Source organism: Salmo salar, chromosome ssa15 (assembly GCF_905237065.1).
Source record: "Salmo salar chromosome ssa15, Ssal_v3.1, whole genome shotgun sequence".
In the NCBI taxonomy this organism is placed as follows: domain Eukaryota; kingdom Metazoa; phylum Chordata; class Actinopteri; order Salmoniformes; family Salmonidae; genus Salmo; species Salmo salar.
The window spans coordinates 48,651,962-48,672,581 of record NC_059456.1 but is presented as its reverse complement, the minus strand read 5'-3'; the positions used below and the strand labels follow the sequence as shown (position 1 = coordinate 48,672,581).

The 20,620-nt window shown below is 42.4% G+C and overlaps 1 protein-coding gene and 1 long non-coding RNA gene across 4 annotated transcripts in view; one reads left to right on the top strand and one right to left on the bottom strand.

The window, feature by feature from the left end:
* LOC106571662 (sodium/potassium/calcium exchanger 4) overlaps positions 1-20,620 on the top strand; it is an 80,911-nt gene that overhangs the window by 29,624 nt on the left and 30,667 nt on the right. The gene's annotated exons all lie outside the window — the stretch shown is intronic.
* LOC106571663 (uncharacterized) lies at positions 7,084-12,584 on the bottom strand. Of its 3 annotated transcripts, none has more exons than XR_001320968.2 (3): positions 11,199-12,584; positions 9,450-10,328; positions 7,084-9,349 (listed from the first exon to the last, which is right to left on the bottom strand). It is a non-coding gene; the product is annotated as an uncharacterized lncRNA (long non-coding RNA). The 3 variants fall into 3 exon arrangements; XR_006759193.1 differs by having other exon boundaries at positions 9,450-10,041; XR_001320971.2 differs by having other exon boundaries at positions 9,450-11,285; positions 12,426-12,584.

The window sequence follows — 20,620 nt, the reverse complement described above, 5'->3', positions numbered from 1 at the left end:
GGCCTGTCTCAGTTTTAGCCTCTTCGCTGCCCTGATGTACTCTAGTTTGCGGTGGTCCGTCCACACCAGGAAAGGGTGTTTGGACCCCTCCTGCCAATGCCTCCACGCCTTCAGAGCCTTCTTGACCGCCAAGAGTTCCCGGTCCCCTATGTCGTAGTTCCTCTGGACGGGGCTCAGCTGCTTAGAGTAGAAAGCGCAGGGCCGCAGCTTTGGAGGGGTTCCGGTACGCTGGGACAGCACTGCCCCGACTCCTACTTCTGAGGCATCCACCTCAACGATGAAGGGGGGTGAGGGGTCAGGATGTGCCAACACGGGAGCAGTGGTGAAACGTGCCTTCAGCATCTCAAACGCCCTCTCCGCCTCCACTGTCCAACAAAGCCGCTGGGGACCTTCTCAGCAGGGAGGTAAGAGGTGCTACCACATTGCTGAAGCCCTGGATGAACCTCCGGAAATAGTTGGCGAACCCCAGGAATCACTGGACTGCTTTCACAGAGTTGGGGAAGGGCCATGACCTTCCTGCGCTGACACATTGCTCCTCCATCTCCACTCCCTCCGTGGAGATGAGATAGCCGAAAAAGGACACAGACCGCTGGAAAAACAAACATTTCTCCTGTTTAACATATATATATCATGCTCCGACAGTCTTCTCAGCACAGACCTGACTATCGAGACATGCTGGACGCAGTCAGCAGAATAGACCAAAATGTCGTCTATATAGACCGAGATACTCGTAATGACCCATGGTCATGGAAAAAGCAGTCTTCCATTCATCACCTGCACAACAGATTGTAGGCACTCATCAAGTCCAGCTTTATTAAGTACTTTGCCCCATGCATTTGTTCGATGATGGTTGGGATGAGGGGTAAAGGATAGCTGAACTTGACAGTGGCCTTGTTCAGTTTTCAATATTCAATGTAGGAGCGCAGTCCCCCATCTTTCTTCTTGACAAAAAAGAAGCTTGAGGAGGCTGGTGACTTAGAGGGCCGGATAAAACTCTGCTGGAGACTCCTGTACATAGGTCTCCATTGCTTCGGTCTCCGCATAGGAGAGGGGATAGACATGTCCTCTCGGGAGGGCTGCGTCAGACAACAGGTCAATGGCACAGTCCCAGGGGCGATGGGGAGGCAGGCGTGTAACCTGCGTCTTTGAGAAAACCTGTTGCAGATCCTGGTACTCCTCTGGTAAATCCAATTGAGGAGCACAGCCCGGAATTTCCACCATAGTGGTGTTTACAGGCACCGCGAGACACCTCCCCTGACACTCCTACGACCAACCCAGCAGTCTCCACTCGGAACTAAAACAGTGGGGTGCGTGGGGGTGTCTATAATCAAGAATGTGATCTGTTCTGAATGAGTGCCATGGGTCAGCAAAGAAACAGGAACAGTAATGTGATGTACGCGCCCTGTCTCTATTGGACGATTATCCAGGGCTCGAACTGGAATGGGTGACTGTAGGGGAACCAAGTGAATGCTTAGCGCACTGGCCACTGCATTATCTAAGAGATTCCCGGCAGCTCCGGAATCAATCAGAGCTAACGGGAGTGAAGGGCTAGAGTACTCAGGGAATTTAACGGGAAAACACACTGGTTGATTTGACAGACAAGGAGAGGAGACCTTGCCTTCTACCTGGGTTGGCGCAGGGGAATTCCTTGGTTTGTCACCTCCTCGCCTCCTAGTGGATAGAGAGCAGGTCGGGGAGAAATGACCCCTTTCTCCACAATAGAAGCAGAGGCCCAGATTCCTCCTCTTCCTATACTCTGCCTTGGGCAAATGTGCCGAGCCCACCTCCATCGGCTTTGGCCACGGAGCAGGGGTAGCCATGGGCTCCGAATTCCATGCAGGTCTTCTTCATAACCGTAGGAGGTTGTCCAACTGGATCGCCATGCTGATGAGCTGGTCGAATGACAGGTTGTCATCACAGTAGGCTGTACCTCCTCCTGCAGTCCGCTGCGGAAAACGGATGCCGCGATGGTCCGGAACTCCGGGGCAAACTCCGAGGCGGTCCTAGATCCCTGGCGTAGTCGGAGTAGATGCTCACCCTCCTCTCAGCCCTCCACAGGATGATCAAACACCGAGCGGAAGAGGAGGGTGAAGCGCTCGTAGGCCTCGACCTCTGGTCCGCCCATCTCCCAGACTGCGGCACCCTGGTCCAGAGCCCGTCCGGTCAGTGCAGAGATGACGGTGGCAACACTGTCTCTTCTGGAAACAACCCCAGCATAGCCAGTGAGGTACAGGTTGCTTTGTAGAAGGGCTCCGGGAGGGACAGGGGTATTCCATTGTCCGGTTTCGATGGGACGGAGGTAGGTCGTGGTGTGGGAGCTGGTACCGGGATCGGTCCTGGAGACTGGAGGGACTGCACACTTCTCTCCAAGCGCAGGATGGTTGCCAGCACACTGTCCATGTCGATACCGAGTCTGGAGAGACAGTCCTTGTTGTGCTGTACTGTCCCTGCAATGGTCGCCAGTTTGGCCTTTTCTGCTATCTCCATTTCGCAGGTTGGTTATTCTGTCACACTGGTATAAAGGATTTGGAGACAGGCGCAGGAACACAAAATAGGGGTTTTTAATACACACAAAACAAACATGTATACAAAAACACTGGGCTGTACCTAAAGAAAAGAGTGAGTGTAAACCTTGTTGAACGACACGTGACGATACCCGTAATACACAATATATAAAGCACGCAACATAACAGCTGCACCAATGCATAGGTACTCACACGACCAATGGACATGGGAACAATAGCCGATAAAGACAGAGGGAACAGAGGGCACATATATAACATACTAATCAGGGGAAATGTGAACCAGGTGTGTGTAACCAGACACGACAGTCCGGGGTTGATGATAATGAATCCCGTTCAGTGAAGCCTAGAAAGCCGGTGACGTAGACCTCCGGAAGTGGTGAACAGAATGAGCAGCAGTACCGGGGGGATCCGTGACAATCATTGCATATTAAGTTAAGAATTAGATTATAGCTTCTATCAAAATGTTCTATACTCCTGTTAAAGTAAGAGAAATCAACACAAAACCAGACACTTCATCATTTCAAACCCTTCATTCTGGGTTGTACAATCCTTGTAAAACCATGGCTTAAGACCTTTGCTTCATACAGTTAAACATGTGCTTCATTACACAATTTCATTAATGGATTCTGGCAAAGACATTTCAGCTGGAGCTTTTTTCGCGAGTGGCATGTTAACCTCTTACATCTAGACGTTCCGCTAGCGGAACACCTGCTCCAATATCCAATGATGGGCGTGGCGCGAAATACAAACTCCTCTAAAATACAAAAACTTCAATTTTTCAAACATATGACTATTTCACAGCATTTTAAAGACTCTCCTTTATCTAACCACACTGTCCGATTTCAAAAAGGCTTTACAACGAAAGCAAAACATTAGATTATGTCAGCAGAGTACCAAGCCAGAAATAATCAGACACCCATTTTTCAAGCTAGCATATAATGTCACAAAAACCCAGAAGACAGCTAAATGCAACACTAACCTTTGATGATCTTCATCAGATGACAACCCTAGGACATTATGTTATACAATACATGCATGTTTTGTTCAATCAAGTTCATATTTATATCAAAAACCAGCTTTTTACATTAGCATGTGACGTTCAGAACTAGCATACCCCCGCAAACTTCCGGGGAATTCGCTAACATTTTACTAAATTACTCACGATAAACGTTCACAAAAAAGCATAACAATTATTTTAAGAATTATAGATACAGACCTCCTCTATGCACTCGATATGTCCGATTTTAAAATAGCTTTTTGGTGAAAGCACATTTTGCAATATTCTAAGTACATAGCCCAGGCATCACGGGCTAGCTATTTAGACACCCGGCAAGTTTAGCACTCACCAATATCAGCTTTACTATTATAAAAGTTTCATTACCTTTTGTTGTCTTCGTCAGAATGCACTCCCAGGACTGCTACTTCAATAACAAATGTTGGTTTGGTCCAAAATAATCCATCGTTATATCCGAATAGCGGCGTTTTGTTCGTGCGTCCCAGACACTATCTGAAATGGTAAATCAGGGTCGCGCGCATGGCGCAATTCGTGACAAAAAAAATCTAAATATTCCATTACCGTACTTCGAAGCATGTCAACCGCTGTTTAAAATCAATTTTTATGCCATTTTTCTCGTAAAAAAGCGATAATATTCCGACCGGGAATCTCCTTTTAGCTAAACTGAGGAAAGTAAACAAAGCTTTCGGGCGACGCCGGCACGAGCGTGAGTCTCACAGTACTGTAACCAGCCACTACCCAAACGCGCTACTTTTTTTCAGCCAGAGCCTGCAAAGCCACGATTCAACTTTTTACCGCCTTCTGAGACCCTATGGCAGCCGTAGGAAGTGTCACGGGACAGCTAAGATTCTCACTCTTCAATAAACAGAGACAAGAAGAACGACACCTTGTCAGACAGGCCACTTCCTGCCTGAAACCTTGTCAGGTTTTTGCCTGCCACATGAGTTCTGTTATACTCACAGACACCATTCAAACAGTTTTAGAAACTTTGGAGTGTTTTCTATCCATATGTAATAAGTATATGCATATTCTAGTTACTGGGTAGGAGTGGTAACCAGATTAAATCGGGTATGTTTTTTATCCAGCCGTGAAAATACTGCCCCCTAGCCATAACAGGTTAATGACAGATCAGTATCTCAATGCATTTCTAGTCTGAAGTACTATACATTTTGCAGTGTGCAGACCTCCATAATCAACCTGATACCCCAAATAAACAATTCTGGATAAGCCTAAATTAATTACGGGCACGGTTGACCATCCCCCTCCCTCCCGGCACTCATTCTTCTGGAATTTAGTTCGGATTCCCAATGGCACATGTTCAAAGTGGATGGCAGCATGAGAGAACTTTGGACGGGATCTCTCTCCATGCTCACTCCACGTGGACTCATGTCTCACTTCTGAGAAAAAAGACATGAGAGAAAAGGCAGTTGATAGCGTCGACTGGATGCTGTGTACAGGTTGCTGGCTTGGACTCTGGTCTCAAGGTAGAAGTGGTGAAGGACCTTACTGAACGCCATTGTCGCCATTACTTCAGCCGGTTAGAGGGGTGAGGCTTACACTGTTCTCAGACAAATTATCCCTTCCATGCATCTAGCTACCATCTGTGATCACCTTCGCCATAACCTTGAGAGAAGACAGACCAGAACAACAGTTTAGTTTAGGGCATTTCTGATTCAGATAATCCAGACAAATTATTTACTGTATGACAAATGATTCACTGAATGACAAATTATTACTACTACCAATTTTCTTAATACAGAGTTCTAAAACAAATGTCAAAGAGAATAACAACACCATTTTTTCCCCTGAAATTGGTTTACACTCCCCTATCATCTTGGCGATCTCACAGCAGAGTTACAGAGTCAGGGTGTTAGAGGGATAATCCTTCGGGAGAAATTCCAACCATCCAGCAGAACCAATCTGGTGAGATTTGTTATTGAAGCAAGACAAAAACTAAATTAAACAAAACAGCCACAGCAATACACATACAGTTGAAGTCGGAAGTTTACATACACCTTAGCCAAATACATTGAAACTCAGTTTTTCACAATTCCTGACATTTAATCCTAGTAAAAATTCCCTGTCTTAGGTCAGTTAGGACACCACTTTATTTTAAGAACGTGAAATGTCAGAATAATAGTAGAGAGATTGATTTATTTCAGCTTTTATTTATTTCATCACATTCCCAGTGGGTCAGAAGTTTACATACACTCAATTAGTATTTGCTAGCATTGCCTTTAAATTGTTTAACTTGGGTCAAACATTTCGGGTAGCCTTCCACAAGCTTCCCACAATAAGTTGGGTGAATTTTGGCCCATTCCTCCTGACAGAGCTGGTGTAACTGAGTCGTGTTTCTAGGCCTCCTTGCTCATATACGCTTTTTCAGTTCTGCCCACAAATGTTCTATGGGATTGAGGTCCAGGCTTTGTGATGGCCACTCCAATAACTTGACTTTGTTGTCCTTAAGCCATTTTGCCACAACTTTGGAGGTATGCTTGGGGTCATTGTCCATTTGGAAGACCCATTTGCGACCAAGCTTTAACTTCCTGACTGATGTCTTGAGATATATATCCACATAATTTTCCTACCTCATGATGCCATCTATTTTGTGAAGTGCACCAGTCCCTCCTGCAGCAAAGCACCCCCACAACATGATGCTGCCACCGCCGTGCTTCACGGTTCGGATAGTGTTCTTCGGCTTGCAAGCCTCCCCCTTTTCCCTTCAGACATAAAGATTGTCATTATGGCCAAACAGTTCTATTTTTGTTTCATCAGACCAGAGGATATTTCTCCAAAAAGTGCGATCTTTGTCCCCATGTGCAGTTGCAAACCGTAGTCTGGCTTTTTTATGGCCGTTTTGGAGCAGTGGCTTCTTCCTTGCTGAGCAGCCTTTCAGGTTGTGTCAATATAGGACTCATTTTACTGTGGATATAGATACTTTTGTACCTGTTTCCTCCAGCATCTTCACAAGGTCCTTTGCTGTTGTTCTGGGATTGATTTGCACTTTTCACACCAAAGTACGTTCATCTCTAGGAGACAGAATGCGTCTCCTACTTGAGCAGTATGACGGCTGCGTGGTCCCATGGTGTTTATACTTGTGTACTATTGTTTGTACAGATGAACATGGTACCTTCAGGTGTTTGGAAATTGCTCCCAAGGATGAACCAGACGTGTGGAGGTCTACCATTGTTTCTGAGGTCTTGGCTGATTTTTTTTAATTTTCCCATGATGTCAAGCAAAGAGGCACTGAGTTTGAAGGTAGGCCTTGAAATACATCCACAGGTACACCTCCAATTGACTCAAATGATGTCAATTAGCCTATCAGAAGCTTCTAAAGACATGACATCATTTTCTGGAATATTCCAAGCTGTTTAAAGGCACAGTCAACTTAGTGTATGTAAACTTCTGACCCACTGGAATTGTGATACAGTGAGTTATAAGTGAAATAATCTGTCTGTAAACAATTGTTGGAAATATTACTTGTGTCATAAAGAAAATAATGTCTTAACCGACTTGCCAAAACTATAGTTTGTTAACAAGAAATTTGTGAAGTGGTTGAAAAACGAGTTTTAATGACTCCAACCTAAATGTATGTAAACTTCCGACTTCAAATGTATATGAAGTTTCCATACTATACATTGTGCATGTAGTATCAAAAATGATGAAAGTGTTTTTGTTAAGAGAGGGATGTGAATGGAAGGAAAATCAACTCTGTAGTTATGTTCAGGATACACAACAAGTCACCCGGATACCGGACAACTACAAAGAATGATATCAGTAGAAGACGTGTTGGAACCATTTTGGACAATCAGAGCCTTACAAGCGTGCCGCGAAAAGGCCCAACCCCATTTCCAAGGCTACCCTGTCCACCGAGAGATCCCCGGCGAACCCAGGCATTTCACGTAAATACATTCATGATTTCTGACTCACAACGGGTGGCGGTTTGTGTGCAAAGTAATGGTTACTGTAGGTGAGAGTGGTACATTTTTAAACTAATGTTAAGTGTCTCTGTCCCCTCCCCATCTCTTCTTTAACAAGCAGCCATGTTGTTGTCATTCCGCTAGGGACCTGTTTTCGGCGTGTTAAGTCTTCAGTCAATAACCGGTGCAGAGTGTGTATGTTTATCCTGTGTTCCTATTTAATTAGCTAGTAAATAAATAATTAAACCAATTTGTGTAGTACTGAATCATAATAAGTCTTGGGTTTTTGCAGAGGCAAGGAGGTTACGACGGTTCAGAATGACAATATGATACAAGGTTGTGATTAATAATTTTTATTACCAATCTCTGTTGGATATTCACTTTCTGCTTCAATATTTATTAAATGACTAGTATTTTAACATTCATACGTAATACTCTGGAGGGATCAATATGTATTAACTGAGCTGGCACTGTCTATCAGTCCCCTGTAGATGGCATGGTGCTCTGTCCATAATAAGTCTCTACCTAGCAAGTTAAATGGTTGAGTAGGTGAATACAGAAAAGCATTGGGTCTATTTAACAGGGTATGGGATTTATTTCAAAATGTATTACCAGGCTGGAGGAAATCTCATCAGCGTTTATAGTTTTATTGGTTAGGGGTAAGTCAAGTGCCGTAAAAGGCTTTAACTTTGTCTTCATCAATAAAGGGACCACTCTGAACATTTCTCAGAATACTTTTTACACCACTTACATACCTGTATGTGTGGGTGTGCAAATTGTATATTATAAATGTATTTTTCATCTGATCTCCAGTAACCCATTATAATCAATATTATGTTACTTTATCTCTAGTAACCCATTATACATTAGTGTTACATCACAAATTCCTCCTCTACACCAGTGTTGTATTCATACAGGGGTTTAAATATTTAAACACTCTAGTGTTCTATTTAACAGCATATTTGGGAATAGTCCTCTCTTTCATATCTCTATACAGAATCCCTTTATAATGTTATAGATCATAAATGCCTACAGACATCCACACCACTCATGGGCATCAACTACTCTAAATGCCTACAATAACACCGTGTGCTATTATCAGTGGTTCTCAGACCACGTAGTCTATCATTACACACGTTCTATTAGTAGTGGCTGCAGACACACTTCTTATGTATTCACCATATGGATCTTCAATGGTTCCAGTGGTTCTCCGACCATGTAGACTCTTCTCTTATAAATGCCTACAGATAACTGGCCTCATTCTAGCCTTCTCCTAAGACTAGCCAGTGGTTCTCAGACCACGTAAACACTTCTTATGAATACCTACACTTCTCTTATAAATACATACAGACAATTGGCCTCTCTGGCCTCACTCTAGCCTTCTCCTAAGACTAGCCAGTGGTTCTCAGACCACGTAGACACTTCTTATGATTGCCTACAGACAATTGTCCTGCCCTCACTCCTGCCCTCACAGCTTTCTCCTAAGACTAGCTTGCCGCTACTTCCTATACATATATAATAACATTATAGATTAAAAAAACTCAGGTCACAGAACTGGTTGGGGTATACTTTCAGACACGCACCTCTTTCACACGCACACAACTCTCACATCCACATTCACTTAGTACTATTCCCAAACACACTCGGTAATCTCCCTTATTAACCCATGAGCATCTTCAACGATTCTCCTGTTACTTCCTATGCACCATATATATCTTTATATAGACTTTGTGCTATTATCAGTGGCTGCAGACCATGTAAACACTTCTCTTATGAATGCCTACAGACAGCTGTCAGCGGGGCATTCCATGGCATTCCATGTCCTCTTTTGGTCAGACGGGAATTTCCCTCACGCTTCATAACATTTTCCATCACATCACCTTGTGTATCTGGAGAGAAGAATGTTTAGTGAATAACTTATAAATTAATAACTTGTAGTGAATAAATTAGCATCTGAGGCATCACCAGCAGGGTCATTTCAAACTATACCTGCACTTCGAAGAGAAGATCTTGGGCCTGCTTCTCTCTGGGCTGGCGAAGCGAAGTTCTTTGTCCTTGTAGACCGCGATCCAGCTATTAGTCAGTTTCCCCGAGCAGTCCGGGTTTAAATTGTAGAAGTCCTGAGCAATCTGTAGTGACAGATAGATACCATATTACAAAAAATGTAATTAACTTTTTTTTTGACAAACAAAAACATACATTGACAAAAACAATACACAACTTAACATTTACATACAGTACATATCCACAAAAATGTATGACATCACACTTGCTCAGATCCACATGTTCACACAGTAGCCACACCCAATGCTGTTTCTAATTTTAAAATCCAAACAATGAGAGGTCTCAAACCTAAAGAGGAAAAAACAGCATTTGAGAAAACCAATAGCACAATATTTTAGCAAATATTGTATTAACAAACGTGGATATTCTCAGACTATCTCGACTGTCTTGGCCCCATTCGGTCTGGTCCACTGAACCCTCTGAATTGCGGTCTCCTTCAGGTACTCCGCAACCGGGTTTGCCGGCCAGATGTTGTTGCGCCACTTGGTCACGTGGGCTGCCGTTCTCACATTGGACTCTGTTGTGTGCACGAAGTATTCAATTAATTATACATTTATTTAAAAAATACCCAAATCTTTCAACATGTACCTGGCAAGACCCGGCTACTGCTCAAGCTCAGTGTGTCGCTTGGTGTATCCACAGTCCTATGTATTCATGTGTGTGTCCCGTGGACCTCCCCTCATGTATAAAAAAGGTGCCGTTTACAGAATCCTCACTGCTTGTAAGGCATTTATGTTCCTCTTTAACTTCAGGCCATTGTCAAGTCATGCAAAAGCAAGAGGGTTTCCTGGTCCATCTCTTCCGCTGCAAACGAAAGGGTAAAAGGGAAAGGGGATACCTAATCAGTTGCACAACTGAATGCATTAAACCAAAATGTGTCTTCCGCATTCAACCCAACCCCTCTGAAACAGAGAGGTCTGGGGGGCTGCTTAAATCGACATCCACGTCTTTGGCACCCAGGGAGCAGTTGTTGTTGGGGATTAACTGCCTTGCTCAAGGGACTGAACGGCAGAATTTGCCGCCTTGCTGGTTTGGGGATTTGAACCAGCAACCTATCAGTTACTGACCCAACGCTCTTAACCGCTAGGCTTAACCGCTAGGGGGATATTTTAAAGGATAGTTCACCCACATTTCAAGATTAAATACTTTGAGGGAATGGTTGATAAGCCAGGTCAAATGATTGAACAAAGGCAAGGGAGTGAGGAAAGGGCAAAATGAATAGGGGCTGCATTAGCTTCGAGGTTAGAAAGGCAGGCCAATATTTGAAACCCCAAGCTGCCTGCGGGGAAATCTGCAGAGAGTGATCCGTCAGCCAGAGGCTTACTAGCTACAATATTTCTGTATACTAAATACTGCTGTTGTGCCCTAGAGCAAGGCACTTTACCCCTAAGTGCCCATGAGCTGCTCCTAGCCTGTGATGTGTGTCAGTTTGGTCACTGTGACAGAATAGACTATCTATGGTATCTGTGCATGTAATGTATCTAGTCCCAAAGTGGCTGATTGGTTCTAAAGAGTCTCTGGCGAAGTTAAGTCTTTCTAGTTTCCATTAAGGTTATATTATAGGTTATCGATGACAATGTGGAAGAATGCTGTTTTACATAGGGTCAATCTGTGTTTTTCTCCCCCCAAAGCTCGGTCTCCACTCTCAAAAAGGAATTACTCAGTTTTACTTACCCTCAAACTTTGGAATCAAAGGGGCCAGGTTTCCTCATTCGATGTATCTTGACAAAGCTGTCCATTCATTAGCATTGACCTCTGTATCTAAGAACCGAAAACAAGAAATGCTACAAACATAGTTTAGCTAGCTGGCTCTAGCTAACTTGGCTACATCAAATTTAAGGTAAACTCTAACGTTAGCTAGCTAACAGAATTTGCATCCATCCTCCTCAACTTCACAAGTCCGACTAAAGCTGCCACTGTCAGAAACCATTGAAAACCAGTGCAGTAACGCTAACAAACTCAATCAATCACCATGCAAGCATGAGATAAGCTTGCCAAATAGCTTGGTGAAATTAATCCAGCTAATTTAGCTAACGTAGTTAACGAGTGAAACCATGCCCGATACAGTCCAGAAGAAGTGTCACACTAAGGTAGCTAATAACTTTAGTTAGCTACCATTACAGATACTGACATGGCTAGCTAGCTAAATGCCAACAAAAAACAAAACATTTAGTTATATTCTGCCACAACACTTCCGTAAGCTAGCGTCGCGAGCATGGTCGCGAGGCTAATGTTAGCTAGCTAGCTAATGTTACCACAGCCAGAGATATTAGCACAGAAAATGATATTAGCACAGAAAACACTCAAGATAACATTAGCTAGCTACCTAATTATGATAGGATAACCTATTTAACCTGAATGACCATCAAATTCATAATTCGTAACGTTTGTTACTTATCGTTTTCACGGTTTTCAGTAAGCCAAAACACCTTCAGTCTGTTTAAATAACGTTAGCCGTTTTCCACTTGTCAGTCACTCAGTCGCATTAGCTAGAACTAGAATACTTCCAAGTTTTCTGGTGGACTTCACGCGCTTGTGGTGGGAGAATTAACCCACCTGCTGGGTCAAATATCCATAACCCAACTTTAATAATAACCCAGCACCAACAATCCAACCTTGCTGTATTTACAGAAAACAACCCAACTATATTGACCCAATGCCTGCATCCCAGCAATTGGGTCATCCAAATAACCCAACATTTTTTTGTGTAACTTACATGTCAAAACCATGCATGCAAGAAGCCTTGACCTCTCCGGTGCACACATATTTCTCTGTCTTCAAGTTTGATTGAATGCCTCAATCTGTATTTTTGCCTTAGTTTAAATCAATTAAAGATCTAATTGTTACAAAGAAATAATATATGGGCTACATTTATGAGGAAAAATACATGCATTTACTTACCTTATCAATCTTGTGTAGAGCTGATAGACATACCCAAGACGACAAAGCTGTAATCGCCGCCAAAGGTTTTGTACAAAATATTGACTTAGCGGTGTGAATACTTATGTACAGTTGAAGTCGGAAGTTTACATACACTTATGTTGGAGTCATTAAAACTCGTTTTTCAACCACTCCACAAATTTCTTGTTAACAACTATAGTTTTGGCAAGTCGGTTAGGACATCTACTTTGTGCATGACACAAGTAATTTCTCCAACAATTGTTTACAGACAGATTATTTCACTGTATCACAATTCCAGTGGGTCAGAAGTTAACATACACTAAGTTGGCTGTGCCTTTAAACAGCTTGGAAATTCCAGAAAATGATGTCATGTCTTTAGAAGCTTCTGATAGGCTAATTGACATCATTTGAGTCAATTGGAGGTGTACCTGTGGATGTATTTCAAGGCCTACCTTCAAACTCAGTGCCTCTTTGCTTGACATCATGGGAAAATGAAAATAAATCAGCCAGGACCTCAGAAAAAAAAATGTAGACCTCCACAAGTCTGGTTCATCCTTGGGAGCAATTTCCAAACGCCTGAAGGTACCATGTTCATCTGTACAAACAATAGTACGCAAGTATAAACACCATGGGACCATGCAGCCGTCATACCGCTCAGGAAGGAGACATGTTCTGTCTCCTAGAGATGAACGTACTTTGATGTGAAAAGTCCAAATCAATCCCAGAACAACAGCAAAGGACCTTGTGAAGATGCTGGAGGAAACAGGTACAAAATTATCTATATCCATAGTAAAACGAGTCCCATATCGGCATAATCTGAAAGGCCGCTCAGCAAGGAAGAAGCCACTGCTCCAAAACCGCCATAAAAAAGCCAGACTACGGTTTGCAACTGCACATGGGGACAAAGATCGTACTTCTTGGAGAAATGTCCTCTGGTCTGATGAAACAAAAATATAAGGGGGATGCTTGCAAGCTGAAGAATACCATCCCAACCGTGAAGCACGGGGGTGTCAGCATCATGTTGTGGGGGTGCTTTGCTGCAGGAGGGACTGGTGCACTTTACAAAATAGATGGCATCATGAGGTAGGAAAATGATGTGGATATATTGAAGCAACATCTCAAGACATCAGTCAGGAAGTTAAAGCTTGGTCACAAATGGTTCTTCCAAATGGACAATGACCCCAAGCATACTTCCAAAGTTGTGGTAAAATGGTTTAAGGACCACAAAGTCAATGTATTGGAGTGGCCATTACAAAGCCTTGACCTCAATCATATAGAAAATTTGTGGGCAGAACTGAAAAAGTGTGTGCGAGCAAGGAGGCCTACAAACATGACTCAGTTACGCCAGCTCTGTCAGGAGGAATGGGCCAAAACTCACCAACTTATTGTGGGAAGCTTGTGGAAGGCTACCCGAAACATTTGACCCAAGTTAAACAATTTAAAGGCAATGCTACCAAATACTAATTGAGTGTATGTAAACTTCTGACCCACTGGGAATGTGATGAAAGAAATAAAAGCTGAAATAAATCATTCTCTCTACTATTATTCTGACATTTCACATTCTTAAAATGAAGTGGTGATCCTAACTGACCTAAGACAGGGAATTCTGACTAGGATTAAATGTCAGTAATTGTGAAAAACTGAGTTTAAATGTATTTGGCTAAGGTATATGTAAACTTCCAACTTCAACTGTAAATTAGATTTTTCTGCATTTCATTTTTGATAAATTTGCTAACATTACTAAACGTGTTTTCACTTGGGATATTGGGTGAGAAACATATTCAATCAATATTGAATTCAGGCTGTAACGCAAACAAAATGTCGAATAAGTCAAGGGGTATGAATACCTTCTGAAGGCACTGTACTTGAGCTGTGTGTGTGTGTCTGTCTGTCTGTGTGTGTGTCTGTGTGTGTGTGTGTGTTTACCCAGCCATGTGCTGGGGAGGTTGAGGGAAGGTTGGAATGTGACAGGGAGGCACAGCTTGGACTGGTACGTCAACTGCCACATGCCAACAGTGGGATTTGCAGTGTTGACATGGTATCTGGGTGTCACGGCAACATACTCAATGTGAGGCCTGACCCTGACCAGCAACTTTTTGTCACCTTTTATTTGAGGGTATTTTCATTTTTGCCCAATAGGAACTGAATGGTGAATCATGTATTATCATTTTAGGGTCACCTTTATTGTAAATAAGAATAGAAAATGTTTCACTATACTTCTACATTAATGTGGATGCGAACATGGTTATCGATTATCATGAATTAATCATGAATGATAAGTGAGAAAGTTAGAGGGTCAAAGATCATACCCCCCAGAAAATAACCTCTAACCAATAACCGGAGAGGTTTGCGTTTTTGGGGGGGTATGATTCTGTAACTTTCTCACTAATCATTCATCACAATTTATGTAGAGCTGAATTTTTTTATGTTAGCTTAGCTGTCCAAATAAATACGGAGGAGTGTATGATGTCATTCGTCATGCCTGCCAATGTAGTCTGTCTGGTGACACAATGAGTAATTATCTACAAATAATGAGTCACTGCTTCGTGATCGGTTACTTGCAGGTTTAATCATTTATATTTTCCAGTTGAATATTATGAAAGGTGCGCCAGTATAAAACATAAAATGCATGCATTACCATAATTGTTTCCGAGTCTCCCGTAAATTCTAGTCTGAATCAGAACATGGTATGTGTATTTCCTAGGGGGGGGGGACATCTTTGGATCCCATACATTTGGCAGAGAGTGCAGACCATATGCACAAAACATCTACTATGCACACATTCTGTAGCCTATTCAGGTATGTTGATGTACTAATGCATATGAAGAGCCGTATGTTAAGTCCAAGCTTGACAAATCGAGTTATGTTGTGCGTGTGAGAAAGAGAGATGTGGGGGTGAGGAGAGCACTACCTAGGATCACAGGCCTAATGCTCAGACACAGTTGTGGCCTATAGGATCTAGTATGCGGCAGGAGATTGTTGGATAATGACCTTATTGACCTATCAGTGGGTTGGTTAATGACTCGGAAACTTAGGATGCTCTAATGCCCACGTGGTTAGCACTAGCAGGCAGAGACCTTTTCTTGTAAACCCTCCAACACCTCCTCTGCTTGGGCTCTGTGGATTACTTCTGGAGCTGATTAACCAACCCACTGATAGGTCAATAAGGTCATTATCCAACAATCTCCTGCCGCATACTAGATGTGTGTGTGTGCGTAGAGAAGATTGATAAACAGAAGTGTTGCCATTTATTGCATAAGTAGACGCTACTAGTCAGGTGTCCAAACAGAGAATCCAGTGGTTTATTTATAGATGTGTAGTTTACTCTTTAGAAGACTTTGTGGTTTTCTCTCTCTCACTCTCTCTGGCTTAACAGTTAGACTTCCCAAAGAAACAATCCCAAGCAAATGCGACAAAGCAGGAGCGACTTTTTTAGTTATTCTACTGTTATCCTTTTCAGAAGGTCCTTTGAGCATGTATTTACTTGGTTTAAGAATGTAGCTTGCTTGTTTATGTCAGACATTTTAGTGCAGGTGTACACCGACTGACGTTTTGGAAAAATATATCAATAGAATGCTCATCTATTTAACTAGGCAAGTCAGTTAAGAACACATTCTTATTTGCAATGACAGCCTACCGGGAAAGCCAGTTCCACTACATTTTCTTGTTCAGGGGCAGAACGACAGATTTTTACCTTGTCAGCACAGGGATTCAATCCAGCAAACTTTCGGTTCCTGGCCCAACGCTCTAACCACTAGGCTACCTACCACCCCATACTAATTGGCTGTTAAAAGGTCATAAAAACATCCTGCGTTATATTTATATTTTTTGCTGAGTCAGACGGCTCAGCTCCAGTGATGTAACGCAACTGTGACGGCATGCACTGCTACTATTGTTGGCATGTAAAGTAATATGATAGAAGTTAACATATTATTTAAGGGCACCATACTATTTTAACCTTGCATGTGTTCTATATGTCACTAAGACAATGTCTCTTTTAGCCAACTACTTTGTGGTTTGTTATGACAAAACAACACAAAGGTCTTCCAGCTGAAATTGATATGCATGAGAATGACTTTGTGGTCTAGGACCCTGTACACACTCAAGTTGTGCAACTGATGTGAAACAAATTTGTCACAAGAGTTGTGACTTGTGACACAAATGTTTTTTTCTGTACAATAAATGTTACACAGGATTTGTTACCTCATAGGGTAAGAGTTGAATACCCTGCACTATACCATCTTTAGAAGGATAGTTTAGTTTTGGAGCAACATTTTATTAGCATGTCGTTACATAATACGTTGGTAATTGCATTTTAAATGCATAGCAATGAGCTGAGTTTTTGTAACTACTGTACACAAGGAATAGTCACTGTTCCATATTCCACTTATGTAATAACTTGATTATTATGCAATTATAAAGCAATGTAACAATGTTGCAATGTAACAAAGTTAATACACATGTATAAGAACTTGATGTAAAGTGTTAGTTTTACCTTATGCCACTCGTTATGAAAATATATTTGTTAGTCATTTTGAAGCTGCACAAGTGGTCTACTCTAATGATGAGGTGATTCCATGTCCCTCATGCATTTCATTATAAGATTAATATCTGAAAGCCCTCCAAACCATAGTTAGACTAATTCAATGAACTGTTGTAGTTTTTGGTTCTTCATCAAATATTTGGCAGCCATCAAATATTTTTTTGTTTTGTTTTCAAATAACTAGCATATATTCAAATACCTTCAAATATCATTTGGTTTTCTGAGAGGTTGTCACGTCCTGACCCTGGTATGAGGTCATTTTTCCCTAGTAGATTGGTCAGGGCGTGACAGGGGGGTGTTTTGTCTATGTGTTTTGGGTTTTCTGTTTTCTATGTGGGTTGTCTGGAGTTTCATTCTATGTTGTCATTTTCTATGCTGTGGCCAGGTATGGTTTCCAATCAGAGGCAGCTGTCTATCGTTGTCTCTGATTGGAAGCCATACTTAGGTAGCCTGTTTTCCTTTGGGGTTTGTGGGTAGTTGTTTCCGTTTAGTCTAGTGTACCTGATGAGACTGTTGGTCGTTTTGTTGTTAAAGTGTATTCATTAAAGACAAAGAATGAGCACTGTACACGCTGCGCCTTGGCCTCCATTCAACGACCCCTGTGACAGAGGTATTGAAAATAGTTTAATAATATTTTATTCTGAGACCTGTATTTGAATAAAGAAAATAGTTACCTTTTAGTTGAAACTCTATAAAATCTATATTCGACCACCATGAGTATTTTCAAATAAACTCAAATATGCAAAAATGTTCTGCCCAGGTCTGGTACGGGGCCTAGTTGACTCACTGCATGTGATATGAAGTTACGCTATGGCAATACACAAATGTATGGTGTGCCACAATATATTCATATCAGTGCCAATTTTGGACATTTAGGTGCTACCCAGGTATTCCTATTTTATGTAGGCTAGGTGGTGAAAGACTGACTTTACATTTTTGTTGACCATGTTCAATCCAACAAGAACATTAGGTTATTTCAAGGTTGACTCATGTTGAAACTGAATGATATATCCTACTCTCAAAGGCAGGGGCGAAAATCTGATATCAACTTTGGAGGGGACAATTACATGAAATTTTCTCAAGAGCAATTCCTGAGGGGGACACCAAAAGTAGTGCTGTAACACATTGTAATATGGTAAATGTATATTGAGGAACCAAAGAAATAAGGTGTTTGCCGTACTCCTAACTACCGGTACCCAAAACTACACAACTAATCACAACAGCAATACCATTGCCTTTAACAAATCTTAGTTCAGTCACCAGTTTAAGTTGAGAGTGGGGGTATCCATGGCATTTTCCAATTATGTTCCTATTTTACAAGTAAAAAACCTTGAGAACCTTTCATAATGTTGCCAAACAAAGACTCAACAAACTTACCTGAGACTCCCTGTCTCTGCAAGTCTGTCCCTGCATATCTGTCCCCAACTCTGCTGTCTGTGTGCCATCTGTTGCCTGCTCTGCCTAATGACATCATTGTGAAACATTTTCATTAGAATTTCATTTATTTCATCAACTAGTCTTTGAGATATTAGGCTACTAGGGTTCTTACTTTGCGTTTTGGTGTACTGAAAAATACTCTGTCTGTCTTTTTTTTTCTGCCATTTTTCTACCTGGCTGGCTGGCTACACACACACACAGTGTGTAGGTTATTTACAGTAGGAGATGGGCTTCTATCATCTTATCTTTTATCATTCTATTTGGGCTTCGATCTAAAAGGTAGCTAGCAAATGTGAAATGGATTAAAATGACAAGAGTTGACAGCTGTATGAGTTCACCATTTACACAACATATTGTGGCAAACCTCTTCAAAGGTAGGAGCGTTTGTCACAAATTAAGTGGGAAACTGTCACCAAAGTCAGCCCAGAATGAAAGTTCTTTCGAACATGACAGTACCTGTGTGTTTGTTTCGCTGTCCTGGTCCACCCAGGCCGCGGGTGAGGTCAAGGATAGCAGGGTTCGGTACACAAATCTGGTTCTCGGTAGGTCCAGGTCTAAACGCCAACAGGTAAGTCCAAAACAGTCCAGCTCGTACACGGTAAATCCAGCCAATGTAGATTGTCTCTTTCTCTACGGTTCATAGATCCTTCCCGCCCTCTCTCTCTCTTCCTGGTTTTTCTTGACCTTTTATCTGTGGGTCGGCTCCACCTTCTGAGGGTTCCCCTTGCTTCTGGGAATTGCAGTTTTGGCAGTCGGCCATTTTGTGATCTGTAGTTCTGATCGGGGTGGCCATTTTAGTGATCGGGCAGAGCCCGTTTATTAGTTCTGCCCTCACATATCTGCCATTTATCACTCGACCCCCTTCTTTGCCACAATATGCTGCAACCTTTTGTAATTTTAATAGTTTGTTTCATATTGGCTGGCTTCCAACAATAGCTGAATTTGCAAAGCTTGCGAGCACCAATTCCGTTTCAGTGGTGTTTGCTATAATCTTTGCTACCCGGGTTAAATGAAGGTGAAATAAAATAAATAAATAAAAGTTTCCTTGCGACAATTTAGCTTTTGCAACGAGACCATTAAATATATTTAAGACAATGGTAGAAGAGAGTGTAGTTCTGTTCAGTTTGGACTTCAGTTTATCTCTAACCTTATCACAGGGACTTTGAAGCACTAACTTACATCATATGCATGCTGATCTTGGAATAAATTGACGATAGCAAAGATTCCATCTTTGACGAGGCCAAAAAAATGGAATAGGTACTTGCTAGCTTAATAGTTAATATTTGCCCGCTAGCTCTGCATATTCAGCTAGGGTGTGTGCGCGATTGACTGGATTAACCTCACGTCAGTTACGTTCATTGAGTGCCTTTCAGACAGTGGATGCCACCCCTCTGTTACCTTGCCAAATAAGGAACTGGCAGTGGATCAAACCATTGTGAGGCAAAGGGTGGGGGGGGGTCGCAATCTTTTGAAACTTAAAAACACGCTATTAAGTGTCTATAATCAGCACAATTTCTTTCATTGCGTATTATTAATATTATTTAAATTACATAGTTATGTTTCAGTGATATATTGGGGGGGACAAATCATATTTTCCCCAGGATGGGGGGGGTCGTGTCCCCCCCCGTCCCCCCCGGGATTTCCGCCCCTGCTCAAAGGTATCCCACAAGGTTACCACACAGAGACACACTGACGCCTTGTTTCACACTAAAGAACTGCAACAACGCGCAGAACGCAGCAGAGACTTTCCAGTGCAATAATACCGTCAACTCTGATCCACTGACTTGTCAAATGTGCCACCTTTTTAAACCTCAAGCCTACACTTGTGGAAAACGTACCAATTAACTTATCTATATGATGCAGCACTTTGGTTAGGTTTGGGATGCGACATTTAATCAAGCAGCATGGGAGCACCCTCCTTCTGCCGCCGCTGTGCTCTGCCTGCTCTAGTGGTAACCTAGCGATCTCACTGCCTATCCCCGTGTGGAAACGTCTGTTGAAGCATGTTCATGTCTGGACTGACCTCTGCAGAAGGGAAACGGGCTAACTGTGTGCAGATGGTGTCTGGTACACTGTTTACACTGCTACGAGAGCGGGAGAGAGGTGACCAGACCCCCTCCGCCCGCCCAACTGTGCGCTAGCTCCCAACTCTCGGAGGCGTCCTCTAAAGCCTTTTGGAATACTGACTGTCCAAACAGCAAGTTGCATGTGACCA